Raw genomic sequence first — 18934 nt, 5'->3', positions numbered from 1 at the left:
AAAGGCAGTAAAGAGAGGGAAGGATCACCATTTAGAGTTTACTTTTTTTTTTTTTTTTTTTACTTTTCTATAAAGTCTTCTAGTTCCAAGCCAGTTATGCTTAAATTTCCCAAACAATTATTTTAAAAATTCAGTAATCAGGAACTGGGCTAGATTAAAATGATTGGCCTATTTCTATTTCCTTGGGTTTCCCAGTCTTTTCACAGGGAGGAGGGGGGAAGCAAGGAGAGCAGTGCTGTTCAACTTGAAAAGGGACACACGTCTCTGATCTCCATTTGCAGTTCCCATTGTCCTTTTGGTTGTCGCTGTTGTTTTGTTCAGGACCTAGTCTCCGTGATACTGATTGTGACAAATTAGGGAAATTTGTCAGAACAGGACACTTCACATGCTTAGAAATTAAGGTGAAATGCTCCCCAGATTAACATCTGCTTTGCTCTTAGAAGGTAAGTTTGCAGGCAGAGTAAAGCGAATAAGTCACTTTATAGCCAACTCCTTTCCATTTTTAGGTCTGTTCAAGAAATAGATGGGACTCTGTATTCTAGTTGTCAGCTTGCTTGGTACAAAGCACAAAATCAAATGTGTGCCTAATCATTGAATCATACGTGTTTTATCTTATTATGTCCTCTCAGCTCTCTTTGCTGTGCTTTTCCATTGGTCTCCAAATCATACCAGCCTCAATTACCTTAGGGGCTATCAAACATAAACCTAATTTCCACACTCTGTTTATCTCCGTGAAACTCACATCCACCTTTGAGTTATAAATGTAGGTGAACAAGGCCGAATAAAGAAAAGGGAAAACCTTAAAAAGTTTCAACCAGGGGTGAGACTGAACGCTGAGGGTATTCTGCTGTACACACTTCCACATATATTAGATTCCTGCAAATTGTCTCAGTTCAATTGGTAGTTCAAATCTAAAATTTTCCACACAATTCCATTTGTAATGGAATGTCAGCAAGTACAAGATTTAAAACATTTTTTTGAATTACATCATTTACAATTATCATCCTCTACTTATTTTCCCAAAACTCATGATTACAGCACAACTATCCTGAAATATCTTACTGGTAAAAGTATTCCTCGCCTAAGCTCCTCATCGTAAATATCTAGTTTCTTTGTGCTTTGGTAACACACTCCGTTGCCCACTTTGTGAACCAGTTCTTGCTCTTAAGTCTTTTTAGCTGCTATGGAAGGCTGGTTTTCTTGCTCAGTTGTCTGTTAGTAACCTCTTCATTTTGCTTCTAGGATTAAACTACAGTGATGCTAGAAACTCTAAATCAGGGGTCTCCAACCCCCGGGCTGTGAACCGGTATTGGTCTGTGGCCTGTTAGGAACAGGGCGTCACAGCAGGAGGTGAGCGGCAGGGGGTGAGTGAAGCTTCATCTGCCGCTCCCCGCCGCTCCCCGCCGCTCCCCATCGCTCCCCGCCGCTCCCCGCCGCTCCCCACCGCTCCCCATCACTCCCCACTGCTCCCCATCGCTCCCCATCGCTCGCGTTACCACCTGAACCATCACTCTCTCCCCCCCCCACCCCGATCCGTGGAAAAATTGTCTTCCACGAAACCGGTCCCTGGTGCCAAAAAGGTTGGGGACCGCTGCTCTAAACAGAAGCGACTATTGCACAGCCATGGGGTTGGGAGTTTGTTGCTACTTAAGCTGTTGCATTTCTGGCATCAGTTTGGTGAGCTAATGGAGATTACCGGGGTGGGGGGGGTAAGATTTAATCGCCCCCTCCCAGATCACTCACTGGATTAATCTTCTTAGGAAAAAGAAGAAGGCTGTGTCTACACTTTCCAGGAAGCAACCTGTTTGTAAATTCACCAAATAAAAGGACATTAGGCAAGAAAGGAAAGGTCAAAGACTAATACACTGAAAATCGCTAGTGCCCAAATTCCAAACTGCTGTAACAAATTTAAGGCAATCACTAACCTCCTCAGAAAAGAAGATTCCAGGATTTGTGATGAAGCAGGAGCAGCTAGATCTAAAATCCTGACTTTTGTCCCTTGATTTCACCTTTCCCCTGGGAATTCCTGACTAATTTCACCTGCCACCATTATGATGGCCATTAGTAGAAGTGGTAGGGGGTGGTTATTGATTCCCATCAATCTTTTAATTCCTCACAACATGATTGAGGCCACGCTGGATCATTCTTACATGCAATTACTCGAGGCTAGAAGAATCTTAAAAGTGAGATAAAATGGCACAGTACAAGGCAGTCTTTAAAATATAAGTTACCTAAATCCAGTTTTGAGGTTTCTTGAGCTGTGCTGTGTAATACAGTAGCTGTTAGCCACAAGTGTCAATGAAGTACTTAAATTAAACACAGTCCAAATTGAGATGTGCTGAAGGTATAAAATGCACACTGGATTTCCAAGACAATACAAAAAAAGAATGTAAAATTAATAATTTTTATATTGATTACATATTAAAATGATAATATCTGGACACATTAGGTAGGTTAAATAAAATACACTATTACAATTATTTTCATCTGTTTCTTTTACTGTAAAGTAGCTACTAGAAAATTTCAAATTACACATGATTTATAGTATATTTCTTTTGGACAGTGCTTTACAGAAATGCTCTAGCAATGTTTTTGCGTCGCTCCCAGCATGCCACCTTTGTAGAAACTTTTAGGAATATATTGGCTTAGACTGGGGATTTTGAATGTAAGAAGACCTGGGTTTATATCTCAGTTCTCCGCTTACTACCTGAGTGACTTTGGACATATTACTTAAAACTCTCTGCTTCAATTGCTTCAGCTACAAAATAGGGATAATAACATTGTGTCCACTTGCATTATATGGTTACCGTGATGATTACACGAAACTATACATTTCTTATTTGCCTCACATAAAGAATCATTTAGTTATGACTAGTGTTATTTATACTCTTAATTCCTACTATCCAGGGATTCTCCTCAGCATTCTTAGATTCATCATATCTAGATGAATCCAGACAGTAAAACTTTAAGAACACTCAGTATTATCCCCTCACCTGCCTAAATAAATTATACCTTAGGTTTCTTGGATGGCTGACACCCAGAATGACACCTTTTCAAAAGAGACCAGGCCTAATAATGGAGATGTAATCTTATAGGCCATAGCTGGGTGATCAACGTTCATATTAGAAATATGTACATATAGATATAGGACGTATATAGTTGGTTCATTATATAAATTAGTAAAATAAATCATCTGTTTTCATAATTTTTATTGGAATATAGTTGATTCACAGTGTTGTGTTAGTTTTAGGTGTACAGCAAAGTGAATCAGTTACACATATAAAAATCATCTTATGTTGAAGAGGGAACTTGACATAAAATGTCATCAACTAGAGTGACTAAATATTGATATTTCATTGAATAAACTGTCTTGATTTGTTTTTTAATGGAATTGTCTGAAATAGTCCAGTATTCAAAATCAGAATCAACAGAATGTTTATAACAGAAAATATTTTACTCTTATAAAAACAAAACAAAGCAAAATGATGGCAGATCTGCATTTGGAACATTGCACGCTATATTGTTTGCCAAGCCTGAAACAAGCATAAGAGAGTATTAAGCTCACAGCAACTGAAATAATCAAGAAGAGAAAAGTGCTTCTGGCTAACTATATAAAAAGAAAAACCCAAGTGTGGGAACATAAAACCTGTGAAGGTGATAATTAAATATTGGAGGTGCAGGTTTGAGTATGACAAAGGACATCACCTTACTTACTAAAGTCCTTGATTCTAAAACTCGTACACAACTCTAGAATTTGAAAAAGGCACTTTAATGCATATTAAATATTAAATGAGGCACCACTTAATTGGATACATTGAGCCAGGGATAATACAGCAAATAAAGTTTGAAAGGGGGTTTAAACTAATTGATGGATGCTTAAGCTATAATAGGATTTTTTTAAAGGAAAGTAGAGATGCTTTGGAAATTGTCTAGAAGGCTTCTATACCCTCCCCCTTAAACACGTTTTTGTGTCACTATTAGACTCCTATCTTGAAATACGGACAGAAACTTCCTGGTTAACTATAACAGAAGAGACAGAAAGCAGGTATTTAGACCCTAAAGTAGACTTTAGAGAGGTAGCCACTTGGCTGCAGGAATAAAGAAGAAATACAGTTCAGCAAATGGAGTTGACACAGATGTGGAAAAGGCCACCAGGTGGGCTGTTTCAAGTGGTGTAACATACTTTTCCCTGTAGGCAGGTGGAGCCCAGTGGTGGTATATTGAGGAGAAGGCTACTAGAATCCAAGTCAGGGGACAGTGGTGATGAGATAGGGGCACCATAACAGCGTGCCCAGTGGTCAGGGACTGGATCCCAGGTTCTTCATGGTATAGAAGAGGAAGAGACAAAGGCTGAGAACTCATTTGGCAATGTGTGGAGACATTTTACATTGTCACTGTTGGGGGTGGGTGGGTACAACTGGCATCTAGTGGGTAGAGGCCAGGGGTGCCACTAAACCTCCTACAATGCATTGGACAGCTGTCACCACACATGTCCATCTGGCCCAAAATGTCAATGGTTGCGCTGTCTACTACTCTAGGCAGATTTGTGAGACAAAACTTGGACATGGAACAATAACGCTGAAGTCCAAACTGGGTTATAAATTGGTGAACCAGGTGCTGGTGTAAACCGACTAAAAAGAGATCAGGACCAGGCTTGAAACAGTTATGACTTGATACAACATCCTCAGGGTTTAGGCTACAACTCCTATGAGGCAGTGTGGTATAGAGGAAAAAAGTAAACCTGCTTCCAACTGTAAGTCTCTGTGGTTCAAAACAAGTTTTATAAGTTTGACTTCCTTGTGTCAGATTAACACAGCAGTTTCAGATCTGAGAGATATTGTGAAGATCATAAGGTAATATATCCAAAATGCCTACCACAGGACTTAAAACATCATAGCACTAGAATGGCAAGAAAGTTGCTGCGTATAATACAGAAATTATATCTGCCCTTGGCAAAGCAACGAAATATCCTGTGTCTAAGTCTAATGAACATTTATAAATACTCAGCAATACTGATCACTGCAGTTGCCATGCTGCATTTTCTTTTTTTTCTTAACATCTTTATTGGAGTATAATTGCTTTACATCATTGTGTTAGTTTCTGCTGTATAACAAAGTGAATCAGCTATACGTATACATATATCCCCATATCCTCTCCCCCTTGCATCTCCCTCCCACCCACCCTGTCCCACCCCTCTAGGTGGTCACAAAGCACCAAGCTGATCTCCCTGTGCTATGCAGCTGCATCTCACTAGCTATCTATTTTACATTTGGTAGTGTATATATGTCCATGCCACTCTCTCACTTCATCCCAGCTTACCCTTCCCCCTCCCCGTGTCCTCAAGTCCTTTCTATACATGTGAGTCTTTGTTCCTGTCCTGCCCCTAGGTTCTTCAGAACCTTTTTTTTTTTACATGCCATATATATGTGTTAGCATACAGTATTTGTTTTTCTCTTTCTGACTTACTTTACTCTGTATGACAGACTCTAGGTCCACCTACCTCACTACAAATAACTCAATTCCATTTCTTTTTATGCCATGCTGTTTTCTAATTGCTGCTCCCTTATCTGATTTCCCAACTAGATGCGCATAAGCTCCATAGGTGCAGGAATGGCATCTCTCTCATTCACTTGTAACCTCACTGCCCACATAAATAAATAAAAAAGTTTCCAATAAATAACTGAACAAAACCTAGTTAAATAACCTCTAATCAACCAGAAGGCAGGAGTGCTATTGATTATACAGATTGCAGAATTCTTCTATGATGCCTATAGCGTCAGAAAGTTGTAGGTCAATTTCAATCAAAAATCTCCTTTTCAGTGGCTCCATTCCTACTTGATTGTGGGACCCACGGAGTTAAATGCATATGCCCAGGGACTTCTCTAGGAAGCAGAGTTATGCCCATAGAGAATCTCTGTTTTTTAGATCAATAATTCTAAACACTAGAGAGAGTTGGGGAGATGGTTCCTGAATCCTCACTCTGAAAGAAAAACATGTTTCTAAGTGTTTGGATCTATAACAGTGCCTTATTCAGCCTGGTGGTCTTAAATGCTTGACCCAGTGCCAGGCATGGAGTAGGTACCGTAAACATTTGTTTAAATAAATTATTTAAAACTCAGAATATATTCAAATTCTCTTTTTCATAAAGTTTTAGAGAGATTTATTTTCCTATATTCATAAAGCTACAATGCACAGAAGAAATAGCTTCTCATGAAATTCAATATGACATTTCCAAAGCTCTCAAGTACTTTGACAGCAAATTTATTTGAAACATTATAAGGATGTCAATAGTGTATGCAAATTCAACACATTTAACCTTTAAATTTATTGCATTAGACTTGTAGTTAAATAATTGAATATTACTATGCCTTATCAGATTTGTTTTTTTTCTTCTGAGGTCAGTAAACTTAATTGTAGACCATAAAGTTGCCACCTACGAACAAGTACCGATCTATATATACACAGAAATGACTCCTGAATCCATATAGCCTTGCAAGAATGTGTATCCTTGTAGAAAGGAAATGTTATAATAAAAAGGGATAATATATACATAAAAGTTACTTCTACATTTAAAGCAGCAGTGTGATTACCATTCAATTATAATCATCTTCTATACAATTAGAAAGTAAAAGATTAAAAACTTTTCGTTAACCTTTAAGAAAAGAAAGTTTTAAAGAAGCATTATTGGGACTTCCCTGGTGGCGCAGTGGTTAAGACTCTGCGCTTCCAGTGCAGGGGGCCTGGGTTTGAGCCCTGCTCAGCAAACTAGATCCCACATGCATGCCGCAATTAAGAGTTTGCATGCCACAACTAAGGAGCCTGCCTGCCGCAACTAAGATCCGGCACAACCAAAGAAATAAATAAAATAAATATTAAAAAATAAAAGAAGCATTATCATAACTCATTTGTCGAACATTTTATTTTACAAAACATTCTCTTACTCATGGCCTCATTTTAGACATTTAATATGAACATAATTCCTTATTAACTAAAATTGAACCACTATATTATTTAAAGCCCCTTTCCTTTTTGTTTTTAAGAAGAAGCCTATGAGTTGGACAAAGTTAAAAATCAGATGAGTTGTGAAATACAGTGCTCAATATTCCAAAGAAATATATACTTAAAGCTGATAAGATTAAAATCATTTTCCATTGTAGCTGTTCATATGCCATATGCTAAGGAGTTCCCTATATGGGAACACATAGTCTTAAAGAAGTACATATCTTATTACAACCCTCTTAAACTTTTCATTTAACAAGCAAACAAATAAAAATGTATCTGATGCTTGAATTAAAGGTCAATGAAACAGTGAAGGCCCATGGGTCAAGCACAAAGAAGTCCCAGTGAAGTTGAACTTCACTGGTCTGAGTCTAACTCGCCGTACATAACCATAGTTAACATAAGCTTTCTACACAGTTGGTAGCAATCAGATACATATTTAATGTGGTTTCATTATATCCTATAAATGCTGGCAATAGAATAATCTCCCCGGGGTATTCGGTGAATAATAGAAAAGAGAAAATGATGAGGACGTTTAGCACATGCACCCATAACCTCAGGATAAAAGGCACCATTTCCCCCATACAGCACCTGTTGTCATAGCTGCTTTAATTACTTTTCATTGTAGTCAGCAGCCTGAAATATTTATCATGGAGCCTATAATTTCCCAAATCCAAAACTGAAATCTACCCAAGTGACTACAGGAACTGCAATTTTACTCACTGCTCCTACTTCTGTGCTTAACTTGCAACCTCAAAAGCTCTAAACAAAGTATCTTTGAGGGAAGCTTCATTCAGTGAGGAGACCCGGTGCAGTACAAGATTACAATATGTTCACACAACATTCAACAGGCAGCGTATCATATCACATTGTGATTGAAATAAAGACAGAAATCATTTCATTATTAAATATGAAAACATTCAATGTGCTAAAATAAAAGATAAAGCAAATTTAAAGGTTTTTGTAAATAGGTACCAACTAAGAACATATTCAGTCAATATTTCTAGGATTTATTCTTCCCATCAGTTGAATATGAAATTAGGTTTGATTTTAGCACTCCTTCTCCAGTGAATTATTGGTTATAAATCCCATGCTTTGGCTACGTTCTTTTGATTGTGAAATATGTTGTCATCTAGAATAAAGACTTTTTTGCTGTCTTTATTAAAGATATAAAGATTGTTTTGCAGTCTCTTTTCATCTTATTTACTTAATAAAAATGTATTTATATTTACATCTTACTTACTATAGTGCACAGCTGTAATGTACACAAACATTAACTCAGTTAATCCTAAAACAATTCTATCAGGTAGCAACTGTTATTTTCTCTACTTTACAGCTGAAGAAACTGAAACACAAAGCGATCGAGGAATTTGCCTAGTCACTGAGGCCAGTTAGTGGCAGATCACAGACTCAAACTCAGATAGTTTAGCCCCAGAATCTGTGTTCTTAACTTCTACATACTACAAGCCAATTTAATTTCCCAGGAAGGTCCTTATGAATAGAAAAATAATTTCACATAAACTTCATTAATTCAGTTTGTGGGTATGAAGACCAGTTCCAATGACTGGATTAGCATAATCCAGGGTCAAATATATATATATATATATATATATATATATATATTTTTTTTTTTTTTTTTTTTTTTTTTTTGCGGTACGCGGACCTCTCACCGTTGTGGCCTCTCCCGTTGCGGAGCACAGGCTCCGGACGCGCAGGCTCAGCGGCCATGGCTCATGGGCCCAGCCGCTCCGCGGCATGTGGGATCTTCCTGGACCGGGTCACGAACCCATGTCCCCTCCATCAGCAGACGGACTCTCAACCACTGCGCCACCAGGGAAGCCCCAAAAACATATTTTGCATAGCAACCAAGTAAATATTCATGTCCACACACTGACACAAACATAACCAATGTGAAAGTTTCACAAATTAAGATTACCTTATTACATACATATTGTATTTCATTTTTAAAATGCTGCTTATAGACCAAGTAATTTGCTTTCACAATGTGCTAACATAGTGGTTCTAATACCTAGTTACCCATTAAAGTTGTCTGCGGAGACTTTAAAACTAAGGAATGGGGCTTCCCTGGTGGCGCAAGTGGATGAGCGTCCGCCTGCCGATGCAGGGGACACGGGTTCATGCCCCGGTCCGGGAAGATCCCACATGCCGCGGAGCGGCTGGGCCCGTGAGCCATGCCTGCTGAGCCTGCATGTCCGGAGCCTGTGCTCCACAACGGGAGAGGCCACAGCGGTGAGAGGCCCGCGTACCGCAAAAAAAAAAAAAAAACTAAGGAATGTGTGAGCCCCACTCCAATGAATTAAATTAGAATCTCTGCTGAATAGCGTTTTAAAAGCTATACAGGCAATACCAAGAAGCTGCCATGGTTGAGAATTTCTGCACTATTGAATCCAATATATTTAATGTGAAACACATTGGAGTAGATGAAACTGACAAGATGTATTGTTATTATCTCTAGTTGAATACAGGACTTTTGATTATTTTCCATTAGCATTAGTTTTGCATGCTATAAAGACCTATTAACCTCTTGAAGAGGTGTTAATATTCATTCTTTAACATTATTTATACTGTTACCACTTAACATAACCTTTCTTAATTAGTAGATTTTGAATCAACAAGGTCTTTTTATTTATTAATTTATTTAGTTATTTTTGGCTGCATTGGGTCTTTGTTGCTGCACGCCGGCTTTCTCTAGTTGTGGTGAGTGAAGGCTTCTCTTCGTTGCGGTGCGCGGGCTTCTCACTGACTTCTCTTGTTGCGGAGCACAGGCTCTAAGCGCATGAGCTCAATAGTTGTGGTGCACGGGCTTAGTTGCTCTGTAACATGTGGAATCTTCCAGATCAGGGCTCGAACCCGTGTCCCCTGCATTGGCAGGTGGATTCTTAACCACTGCGCCACCAGGGAAGTCCCCAACAAGGTCTTATTTATTTAAAATATTTATCTATATGGCTGCGCTGGGTCTTAGTTGCAGCATGCATGTGGGATCTAGTTCTCTGACCAGGGATCAAATCCGGGCCCCCTGCACTGGGAGCTCGGAGTCTTAACGGCTGAACCACTGGGGAAGCCCCAACAAGGTCTTATTTTAAATGGGCAGTTAAATTATGGAAAGAAAACAGTGGCTCTTTGACCAAGATTGAGTTAAGATGAATAATTGTTTAGTTCTACACAAAACATGTGGCCTGGTTAATTCTATGTCCATCATTCCCTAATGTTATTCCATCCTTTCTCCCCCAAATCTTATGATGGTCTACAAGTGAAAAATTAATATTACAAGCTAATTTAAAGTTTAGCGTTTGCACAATGAATTGCCTTGTTGAAAAAGTGCTGTGGCTACCAAGTTTGATGTGCACATAACAACCTCGTTCTTAAAAGGCAAGACCCGGGGGCCTCCCTGGTGGCGCAGTGGTTGAGAGTCCGCCTGCTGATGCAGGGGATACGGGTTCGTGCCCCGGTCTGGGAGGATCCCATATGCCGCGGAGCGGCTGGGCCCGTGAGCCATGGCCGCTGGGCCTGCGCATCCAGAGCCTGTGCTCCGCAACGGGAGAGGCCACAACAGTGAGAGGCCCGCGTACCGCAAAAAAAAAAAAAAAAAAAAAAAAAAAAAAAAAAAAAAAAAAAAGGCAAGACCCGGGTCTGCTGCCCACCTCACCTAACATGCTGACATGGAGGGAAGCCACAGGGGCACGTGGAAGATTGCTAAAATGGGACAGACCAGAACAAGATTTGAGTCAGACGTTTGCCAAAATTGTCCCAGCTGTGCTAACGTGATTTTATTTTCTGCTTTTGATGTCCTATCATTGGTCCTTTCTTATTGTTGTGGTTTTATGGTTTTCAACCTAAACTGGCAGTACTTAAATTTCTCCGGTCAGCATTCTTCTGTGTTCTCTCACAGTGAATGACTTTTCCAAATTTACAATTTCCATCAACTTTAAATTGACTGTGTAGCTGCACCTCCCCAGAGAAAACAATGGCCAACACTGGCCTCCATTTTCAGCCTCCTCCATGTCAAAACTTCACTCTTACTCACCTCCTGGGCGTCCTCCCCCTTAAGTCCCATTCGGTCCACTGTAGGCTCGTTTCCCTTTCTCCTAAAGTCATCTGGGACTTCTGACTTGTCAAGTTCAACATCCTATTTTCAGAGGAACCTCTCTTTTGCATAATGCAATATACCTTGTTAATTTACAACTCTTCTAATTTCTAATTTTTATCAATTGTCTTAATCTGAGCTAAAAATTTCCTTCACCCAATCTACAAAGAAAGGGTTTGGTTAGCAAATTAGCAGTAAAGATACCACATCTGAGGACATTTCAAACCTACTTAATTACCACAAACTATTTGCATGACTTTAACATACAACTTTTTTTTTTTTTTTTGGTATGCGGGCCTCTCACTGTTGTGGCCTCTCCCATTGTGGAGCACAGGACATGCAGGCCCAGCGGCCATGGCTCACGGGCCTAGCCGCTCCGCGGCATGTGGGATCCTCCCGGACCGGGGCACGAACCCGTGTCCCCTGCATCGGCAGGCAGACTCTCAACCGCTGCACCACCAGGGAAGCCCTTAACACACAACTTTTTAAATTAAGATGAGTGCTGCCGATAATGCCTCAGAACACCAAAACAATTTTCTGGAAGGATCTTTCTTTAGAAGGATTTTATTAGCATTAATACAAACTATTGTAAGTCCTTGAAAGTTAGAACACTACTTTTCTTCTAAGTATTTCTTTAATTTATTATGGGCCTTGCCTGTAATTAGTCCATGTCAATGATTTACCCGCATTTATAAATGTCAAGCTTTTAAACAGAACCACTTGGTATTTAAACAATTATTCCAAATAGGAATAACTTTGTTTTATGTTTCTTCTCTAGCCTACATGGTGAAAAATAGTGACATCCTTCACAGGAGCCATCTTACTTGTATTGCCCAAATGTGTGTGAATTTTTTGTGTCAGGTACACTGCCCTGAATAGGAGGGCTATAGCCAACTTCTTTCCTGACTGACAAGTCTAAGCCACTTCCCCAAACTTGAATATACTTGGAGAAGGAAAAAAAAAAAAGGGGGAAACACCAGGTGAGCCAGGCTGTTTTGTTTCCTATGTTTGTGTGGATAGGGTGAGGTTTGTGTGGATAGGGTGAGGTTCTCTTAAGTCAACAGACTCTATGTTAAGGCAGCAAGAAGGTACATGTTGTGCCTCCTTCCACTGTGAGTTTACACTCACACAATTCTCTTCTCTAATCCCAGAGTAGCTCTAAGCAAAACCATAGACACGTGGGACCTCTAGGTATTATCTAACACCCTCTAAAACAGCTGGGAACGCTTGGCAAGGCTGTGGGGGACACCAAGAGATTTCTGCTTTCTTCCTACCAGCCCCTGTAGTCATGTGTGGTTCTGATCACCCCGATCACTGCCCTTTAGATCACTGCCTCTATTCATGTGTATGTTTGGAGGTTTTCCTTTGCTAGGAGCAGATTTCTGCATTCACCTCACTTTTATGATGGAGCTAATGAAGATGGGCAAACCTGGGAGACATCTGGTATTTGATGTTCCATTCTGCAAACAAGACTAGGAATATATAGGAGCACAGAACAACTATAAAAATGATGTTGGCTTTACTGCTTTAACAGATAATGTAATAGACATAGGAGAGTGATACATTTTTTTTAGTGGCACTTTGATATCAGGAACAGTATAACTGCAAATTGAGTATTAGTTTTATTCTATTTCTCCCACCTTGTAGTGGTTTCAGTTATTTTACTTTGGCTTGTTTTGGTTTGGATTTTAACCTCAGATTAAGCAACATGAAAGAAGGAAGCTTGAAACGCCATAACCTAAATTAGAGTTCTTCAACACTATTGACATTTTGGACTGAATTGCCAAAAGTCCCCTTGGGGCAAAATTGCATCAGTTGAGGACCACTCATCGAAGTCATAAAGAAATCAATAGTATTGAAGAATAGTCACTTCCCCCCAGGTTCCTTCAAAATCAAAGTTGCTATCGAAAACTATATAGGAGAGTAATTCAGTATGTACAATATTTAGGTTATTTTATTTTGTATTACATCATCATTATAAGTGAAACTCAACTTTTCTCTCTATGTCAGTGTTGACCGCTTGAATAACACCCGCCCCCAAAGACAGGAGGCACTTTGCACAGGTCCGAGCAAAGCAGTCTGAGAAGGGCATGTGACTATGACTGCTACTGTGGATTACGATGGTTACGATAATTTTAGCAAATTCAGGATAAAATAGTCTACATGATTACAACTATCAATAATATTATGCCCATTACTGGGCCTACCATTTTATATTTTGACATTACAACTTTGAAATCAGTTGTGTATAGTCTGAGAGTAGGTAAATATCAGCTAAGGTGCACTGTGGCTTAATTTTCATGTATTTGTTGTTTTGAGTTTTAAAAAGGTTTGAGTTTAGCTCAGAGCTTTGGCCTCAGTGAAGCATTGCATTACTAGCAACACTAGCAAATTTAATAAATAATGCCCCAAATGTACAAGGACTAAAACACAAGTTTATTTATTGCTCATATAAACCCCCAAATAGATATTCCTAATTGGTAATTGATCTCCTTCATGTGATGTTTCAGCTCCTTCTATCATGTGGCTTTGCCATATTTAACATATGCCTTCTAAAGGCACTCTGTTGTTTCACAGCAAACAAGTGGAAGAGGAAAGAACATGGAAAGTCGCACAGGTTGGTTTTTATGGGCCAGCTGTATAAAATGAAGGGATGGCAGTTGAAGACTCAGATAAGGTGCCAGCTTAAGGGACATATGTTGAAGGATTTGGACTCTGCCCTCCAGGGTGCATATATGCATTGAACCAATGGCTGATAAACGATGCTGTGTCCCCAAGAGCTGCAATATACAAATCTGGACAACCAAGATGTAGAATTACGATTTACCAGGGTTTCTCTTGACACTTCCATACTCAATGGCTGCTCCAAGTGGGCAATAGCAGACTCCTCGTGCCAGAATACCAGCAAGCAGAGAACAGCATAACCAACGTTGACTGCCATGAGGAAATTACAGTAGGCGCTGTGGGCTCTCTTCATCCTTCCATGACCAGATAGCTGTGAGTGGACAACAGCAAAAACTCTGGTCCTTAAGAAAAAGTAACCAAGGGCTCAAAACACTTGAAGTTGGCGGTCACTCCACTGCAAGCAATCCAGGCTGCTAAAGTGCTATCTGAAAAGAGAGAAATCTAGAATAGGTGGTGCAGGAAGAAGATATTTGCTTATAATTACAACCCTGGGACAAACTGCAAGAGATGAGCTGTAGCTTGGTTTGTTAATATTCTGGGAAATTGCATCTGGCCACTAGCTTGAAGAATTGGCTTTGCATGCTTTTCCTCTCAGGAAAGGGATGGACTGTACCAGTTCCATTTAATGACTACTCTAGATTCACACATATGCCTTTTCCAGTCAGAATGGCTGAAGCAGCTGCTTGTGTGTCATTGAGCCCATCTGCTGCTATTGCTATTGCCACTGCTTCAGACTGAGACGCAGGGCCACCTAATGGAGAGAGAACACCACGTGTTCTGTGCACAGGCCTGCCCAGACCGTGGGGTCTCTGGTTCCCCTAGCAAGTGCCTGCAAAAGTCAGGTGATGCAACCAGAAGCACATGGTAGTTAATGCCCCATTGGGGACACTTTGCCCAATAGGAGACAGGGGATAGAAAGGAGTTCTTCCTCTTCCAGAACAGTGCTCAGTCTAGCATTAGTTTTGCATGGCCTCTCTGACAGTGTCCAGTGGGACAAGCAATTACTGGGCTGTAAAGAAGCTGTAGCGTTCAGCTTTCTCTTCTATTTTCTCCTTCCCTTTTTTATTTGTCCTTTCCCACCTCTCAACCTTCTCCCTTTCTTTCTCATTTCTTCTTCTCCCATTCCCTCCCCTTTCCCCTCTTTTTCTTCCCTTCCAAAACAATTCGATCCAAAACTCATTATTTGGGGCTAAGCAAGATATGTGTCCACACTAGGAGGTGTGGGGATAGATTGAGGAGAGAGAAGGGAATCCACAATGGCCCAGAGTGGAGTGTGGTACCTGCAAGTGGAGCCCTGGAGCCAAGCAAAGTGAGACCACCCATCAGGAGGTGGGGGAAAGCAGCAGCAAGTAAGATTGTTTCCATATGAGTAGACTGATCAAATAAAGATGATGGGAGCCATGTTTCTCACTGTCAGAGAGGGGAGTCACAAATATAGAAAGGGAGAAAACTAGATTAAGCCCCATGGTGTTCGACTGAAATTAGAAATATAGGGGTGAAATCATGACTTTGAAGCTATATAGATAGATACAGAAATAAATATAGATGTGAACATGTATGTGTGTGTGTGTGTGTGTGTGTGTGTGTGTGTGTTCTCTAGCTCTGGCCGCTGAGAGAGTCTAGGAGTTGAAACCCTCAAATAGCAATACAGACAATTGGGGCCCACACACTGCTTTTTAAATATCACTCTTCACTATAAGGAATCAGCCCTCTTCGGAAGAATGGCTGGTTTCAAGGCTGGGGCTGAGACAAAACGAGATGAACCTAGAACATCTTATTCTGCCAAAAAGTGAGAAAGTTCTTAAAAGTGATGACGTTTCACCAAGACACAGAAGCCAGCTTGAAGGCATATACATAACACAGGCCAAATCTAGCACAATTTTAGCAACAAAATAAATAACAGTAATGAATTATAACCCATTGAATAAAACACATTCATGAGTCCATAATGATATATCAATGAAACATTTTCAATTTGATGAGGGACATTATCTCTAAGTAACTCAAAACAAAATACTTATTAATTACAGAGTAAATAGTGGAGAAGGCTGATAGTCACCACCTGATCACGTGATCAAAGTTAACCTCACCAATAATGGAAAAAATCAGAATCATGCACCACTTGATAGGATGCAATGAGAAGAACACAGAATCAGTTCTGTGATATTCCTACCAAAGATGTAGAACCTGAATGTAATCATGAGGAAACATCAGACACAGATTAAGGGAACTTCTACAAGATGACTGGCCTGTAATCTTCAAAAATGTTATGGTCTTGAAAATCAAGGAAAGACTGGGGAATTCGACTCCAAACTGAAAGAGGATAAAGACACATGGCAACTAACAGCAACATGAGATGACAGACTGGATCCTTTTGCTATAAAAGATATACCAACTGGCACAACTGGCATAACTGAATTGGAGTCTTGGGATTAGATGACAGCAATGCATCTGGAATGATTTTCTTGGTTTTGACATTTATGTTATGGTTATGAAGGAGATTGTTGGAAATACACACTAAAGCACCTAAGGGTAATGGGCATTATGTTGGCAATTTACTCTCAACTAATGGGGGGGGGCTCTTATTCCAGTCTTGAAAATTTTCTGTTACTTTGAAATTGGTTCCAAATTAAGAAGAGGCAGAATAGCAGAAGCAGCAGAATCTGTGGCTGGGCTAACACTCCCCTCTGCATTTGCTCTCCCTTCCTTCCTGACTCACTCCCTTTTCCCTTTCTCCTGCTTCCTTCAGGCTCTGTAGTCTAGGGAACACTTTCTAAGTTACTGGGCAATTCACAGAATCTACACTAGCTACCAGACCTATGGAACGTGAAGTGTTATAATAGAAAGTCCAATTGGAAGCCTCTGTATCTACATATTTGTACCAAAATAGAAATTCATAGAAATATCTTATATCTGGTGAACTGCCATGAGACAACAAAGTGACCTTGCAATCAGATACACCCATCATAAATGTGGGGATATCTAATCCACAAAGCCATAAAGGTAGGCATGCACAGTAATATATCCTCTTGAGTGGTAGTGATACATGAAAGAAGGGACTTGCACAGATCCTGGAGACACAATTAGGCTTCATAAGCAGATGCTCACACTACCAGAACTTCCATTCCTGGTGCACTGTTATTTCTCCTTTAATCCACACCTATGGTCTTATGAGACTTCATCATGACCAGCTGATAAGGAAGAAATGGGTTAAACTATGGGTTATGAATGGTTTTATATGATTTGAAGATACATACTAGAAGCAGGAGGCCCTGAAGTACACAGGGAAAGAAATATTTCTGATGAGAAGAAATTTTCAGGGTTACATTTGGCTGTCCACCCTACCTAGGAGAGTTGGCTAGAGTTATACATCCACATTAGTTCATGGACAGTGGCGGATGGTTTCATCAGATGATCAGGGACTTGGAAAGGATGACATTGGGGGACTAAGGAAAAGGAGATCCAAGGAATAGTTAAGTGTAGGGACTTCTCAAAATCAGCGCAGTAGAGATTGGTTCAAGATGGCGGAGTAGAAGGACATACTCTCACTCCCTCGTGCAAAAGCACCGGGATCACAACTAACTGCTGAACAATCATTAACAGGAAGACACTGGAACTCACCAAAAAAGATACCTCACATCCAAAGACAAAGAAGAAGCCACAATGAGATGGTAGGAGGGGCTCAATCACAGTAAAATCAAATCCCATAACTGCTGGGTGGGTGACTCACAGACGGGAGAACACTTAGACCACAGAAGTCCACCACTGGAGTGAAGGTTCTGAGCCCCATGTGAGGCTTCCCAACCTGGGGGTCCGGCAACAGGAGGAGGAATTCCTAGAGAATCAGACTTTGAACCCCAGTGGGAATTGACTGCAGGACTTCGACAGGACTGGGGGAAACAGAGACTCCACTCTTGGAGGGCACACACAAAGTAGTGTGCACATCGGGACCCAGGTAAAGGAGCAGTGACCCCATAGGAGACTGAACCAGACCTACCTGCTAGTGTTGGAGGGTCTCCTGCAGAGGCAGGGGGTGGCGGTGACTCACCGTGAGGACAAGGACACTGGCACCAGAAGTTCTGGGAAGTACTACTTGACATGAGCCCTCCCAGAGTGCAACACTAGCCCCAACAAAGAGCCGAGGTAGGCTCCAGTGTTGGGTCGCCTCAAGCCAAACAACCAACAGGGAGGGAACCCAACCCCACCCAGCAGGAAACTTGGTAGCCACAGCACTTTTTCAACAAGGCAATTCATTGTGCAAACGCTAAACTTTAAATTAGTTTGTAATTTTTCACTTGTAGACTATCATAAGATTTGGGGGAGAAAGGATGGAATAAAATTAGGGAATGATGGACATAGAATTAACCAGGCCACATATTTTGTGTCGAACTAAACAATTATTCATCTTAACTCAATCTTGGTCAAAGAGCCACTGTTTTCTTTCCATAAGTTAACCGCCCATTTAAAATAAGACCTTGTTGGGACTTCCCCAGTGGTTCAGCCGTTAAGACTCCATGCTCCCAGTGCAGGGGGCCCGGATTTGATCCCTGGTCAGGGAACTAGATCCCACATGCATGCTGCAACTAAGACCCAGCGCAGCCATATAGATAAATATTTTAAATAAATAAGACCTTGTTGGGGGACTTCCCCGGTGGCGCAGTGGTTAAGAATCCACCTGCCAGTGCAGGGGACACGGGTTTGAGCCCTGGTCCGGGAAGATCCCACATGTCACAGAGCAACTTAGTTGCTTAGTTCCAGTAAATTTTGTGGTTGTCATAGAAAAATTATCAAAATTGTCCCATATGTCATAAAATTTAACAAAAATCTACACTGAACACTCTTACTGTTATGTATAAATTACCTTTGCATAGTGTATTCCAGCAGGCAACTAACCTCCTGAGGCTTATGAAGACCTTTATTTATATTTTGTATTACCTATATTTTCTATCACCCAAATAAAAAGTTGTGTTTTCATAAAATACCATTTGCTTATAATTTACGAAGTTTCACTGCAGCCTCTAGAGTGTTTGAATGCAGGTTGGAGCCTCAAATATAAACTTGGGATACATGTAGGCATTTTTAAAAATTGCTACTAGGAAATTAGACTTTTCCTAGATTCTTTCACAAAAATCGTAGGTCTAGGGC

Source organism: Hyperoodon ampullatus (genome assembly GCF_949752795.1).
Source record: "Hyperoodon ampullatus genome assembly, chromosome: 1".
NCBI lineage: Eukaryota > Metazoa > Chordata > Mammalia > Artiodactyla > Ziphiidae > Hyperoodon > Hyperoodon ampullatus.
Note: the sequence above shows the minus strand (reverse complement) of the source record.